Source organism: Papaver somniferum, unplaced genomic scaffold (genome assembly GCF_003573695.1).
Source record: "Papaver somniferum cultivar HN1 unplaced genomic scaffold, ASM357369v1 unplaced-scaffold_75, whole genome shotgun sequence".
Classification (NCBI taxonomy): domain Eukaryota; kingdom Viridiplantae; phylum Streptophyta; class Magnoliopsida; order Ranunculales; family Papaveraceae; genus Papaver; species Papaver somniferum.
Genome location: NW_020650415.1, coordinates 587,285 through 590,834, shown reverse-complemented (window position 1 = coordinate 590,834; position 3,550 = coordinate 587,285). Strand labels below are relative to the sequence as shown.

Here is a 3,550-nt window from a genome sequence, read left to right as displayed (position 1 = left end):
ACTCAATTTACACCAAATTAAATTACTCATGATGAGACAACGCCATCATAACTTGTTGAAACACTAATACTTTTTTCTTGGAAAATTAAGTAACTTTAATTGTTGATTCAAAATGGGATCTTACCTAAAAGTGTGACTGATTTGGGAAAATCTTCCAAAAATATACCTTTTGCGAAAATCTTCCAAAAGTGTGATTGTAAGAAACCTCGGACTCGTCAACGCTATTAAACCGGTCAAGTGTCGATTTAGCCGATAATAATTCGATTAGTTAATGTCGTTTTTAATTAATAGAAACTTAATCTAACAACGATTTAGATACGAAACTAGTACCATTTGGATGGATCTCAAAAAGTTACGCAGAATGGACTACTCAAACGTGTTAATCGGATATCGGATGAAAAAGATATCATTGGTTTAGCATGAAGGGTAAAAACCTCATTTCATGGAAAAAAAATACAATTGGTGCAACACAGACACGTTTTTTATGGCTTCCCTTATCAAAGCAGGTGCGTGTCCTAGTGTCTCCTTTGGGCCTTATCTCCTCAAGCCGATCGAAGAGAAATCCGTTCTCTCTTATCCCTTCTTCTTTCTTCCTTTTCTTTCTATCTCTCTTTCTTCTCTTCGTCTCGTTCTTCTTCAGTGAGAGATTTTTGATATGAGAGTGAGAATTGATTGAAGAGAATTAGTGATGGGGTTGTACAGATGAAGAAGAAACTGAGGGTTGTTGTTTAATCATTGGTGTGTTGTTGTGTTGATGAAGATCGAGAAAGTTAGGGTTTCTTAGAGAATTGAGTTGGGGTTCGATTTGAGTGTCGACTAAGAGGAATTAGACATAATTATTAGATGGGTGTGGTGTTTTAATAAGTGAATCGAAGTGTAGAACACAAATTGAGAGAGAAATGATTCAAGGATTAAACTAGGGTTTCACATGAAATTCAAAAAAGAATCTGAAGTTGAAATTGAGAGTTTAAGGGGAATATTCGAGATGGGTTTTGAATAATTGAGTGGATTAAAGTGAATTTGCATGTGAAGTCAAGTCTCAAATGATAAAATTATTGATGATGATTGAGTTCAGGATTTGAAGACGACAATTCTAGGGTTTGAGTAAAAATGATTCGGGAGAAAAGCAATTCAGGGGATGCTAGTGATTGGGTAAGCTTATAAACTGTTTAATTTTGATAATTCAAATTGAATTGCTTTAAATATTGAGTTTGTGTGATTATGAATGAAACTAAGATTGAGATAAGTTTAAAATGAAGTTGCAGGTATTCAATTTGAAGTGGTGATGTTGTTAGAGTCTGTTGAGCATTACAGAATGGAGATGAGATGAAGTGAATAGAGTTAGAGCTACAGGCAGTTATGGAAGATGATGATGATTAACTGAATTGTTGAATGTTGAATGTTTTTTATGAGAATGATTGCAGATGGGTGCTATTGCATTTGCAGGTAAGCTTGATTATTGTAAATGAAGTTTTCAGTTGTTTTAAGTGAATGAAATGGTCAGTAATTGTATAAACTTAAGTTCTTGTATATTAGACTTGTTAGTCATCCCAATCAGCTTAGCTGACTCAATCTGTGTAGCTGACTCAGTGTATTTGACTGAGTTAACTCGTTAACTAAGCTTGACCAGCCATGACTCAGTAAATCTTGACTAAGTTGACCGGTTGACCGTGGACTTGACCGGACTTTGACCTGGACTTAGACGTTGACCGTTAATTGACCATGTTGACCGTAGTTGACCAGATTGACCATTCCTTAGATTATTGGGCCAGTTTGGTAGACATGGGCTTGGGATTAAGGCCATTTTTCCTATTATGATGAATTGGACCCTTATGGTCTGATTTAGACTTTTGTTCCTTCTATAAAAGTTGGGGATATTCGTAAGACTTGTCTGATAGACTATTGAGCCAAGCAAATTGAATTAGTAAACCTTAGATTTGCTAAAGATAGATAACTAAAAGGTGTATAACTTTAAATGGGCCTAGAATCATTAGAAAGACTTGTATGATTGTTGTGTGAGTCTTTTGGCTAGAGTCTTAGATTTCTTTGTGATTAAACAGTTAGCTTATATTAACAACGATGAATTCAAAGGATGAACCGGTGGATCGTGGATCTCGAGGTAGGCATGGCTTGTCATCAAAAGAGGTGGAAATACATTGGATTATCTTGTAACCATTGTTGTTTTCTTTTACAAAGATTTATGTTTATCAAATTCATGCATTGTCTAGTTGTACATTCCATGCTTTGTTTAAATTGCATTACGATAATTCTGTTGTTTATGTTAATCTTTCCATGGTTTTGAAAGGACTTGTAATGTTTTGTTGTCAATATGAATTGTTATAGGAAATAAGAATTTCCACGTGTGGTATATAGGATACGCTCCTTCACATATATATCTACATGAATTCTGGTTTTATGCTTACTATTGGTCAATAGGGGTGATATCAATAGCTATTAGGTGTGTAACTGGTTGACACCGCATTATACATTGTTTGAAGAAGGAGTTTGTCCATATACATGTTTGTTTATTTCAGTGACTTGGTCCCTCTTTATTGTTTGGGAAAAACATTATCGTTTTCCAAATCTTACCATGATTACTTGAAAGTTAAATGTTATTCCTGCTGAGTACCCCTTTTAGGGATGATGTGCTCATCCATTCCAACTTTCAGTTTCAGACACAGATCAGAGTTGCGCAGCGAAAGCTTCAAAGGTTGACTTTGTTAGGTGGTTAACTTCTACTATGTTCATTATACTGCATATTATATTTGTAAACCAAATGACTATTATATATGTATCATTTGAGAGTAGTTCTTGTATATATATTTCTGAGCGGGGTTAGTTTTGGCTTAAAGTTTGTAGTAGATTTCTTAATTGATTGTGTAAGTAAATGATTTAGAGTTTTAGTGCCTCTTATTTAGTTAATCTCTTGGATTAGTCAGCTGGTAGCTTTGGGGGCGCTACAATGTTGGTATCATAGCTCACTATTATATCTTAAATGGGAATAATTAGAATTAGCCAGTGCCAATTAGTGTATTAGATTAGTTAGAACTGGGTTGGGTTTGTGAGATAAATCTTAATCACTAAAATCTATCAATAATTAAAAGAATTTTTTGTTTGATTGATTTGTTGTTTTGTTGTTTGTATTTGTAATGAAGTAAAAATTGTAGGGTACACCAATAACTTTAGATAATAAGGATTTGAGAATAATTTAATCTAAAAAGTAAGAACACGTAAATAATCTAATACTATAAAAATAGTGAAATTAGTATTATCGATAGACTTTGTAAATCACATAAAAACTTACTGAACACATTGACTTATACGAAGAGTAAACAAATGCTAATTACATAAATGTTAATAACATTTTTGGGATTTAATAATTTTTGCAAAAGTAGTTAGAATAATATCTCAATCATCAATGTGAATAATAAAGACACTATAATAGTAATTATAGATGATAATAATAGTAATAATAATTTTAATTTTAGAAAAAGATTATAAATCATATTGAAATAATTTTAATAAAATAATGTTAACATTTATCAATTGG

The 3,550-nt window shown here is 32.6% G+C and overlaps 1 long non-coding RNA gene across 1 annotated transcript; it reads left to right on the top strand.

The window, feature by feature from the left end:
* Positions 1 to 587: 587 nt before the first annotated feature.
* Positions 588 to 2,204, top strand: LOC113344255. The gene is made up of 3 exons (XR_003357720.1): positions 588 to 1,152; positions 1,260 to 1,446; positions 2,061 to 2,204. It is a non-coding gene; the product is annotated as an uncharacterized LOC113344255 (long non-coding RNA).
* The last annotated feature ends 1,346 nt before the right edge of the window (positions 2,205 to 3,550 follow it).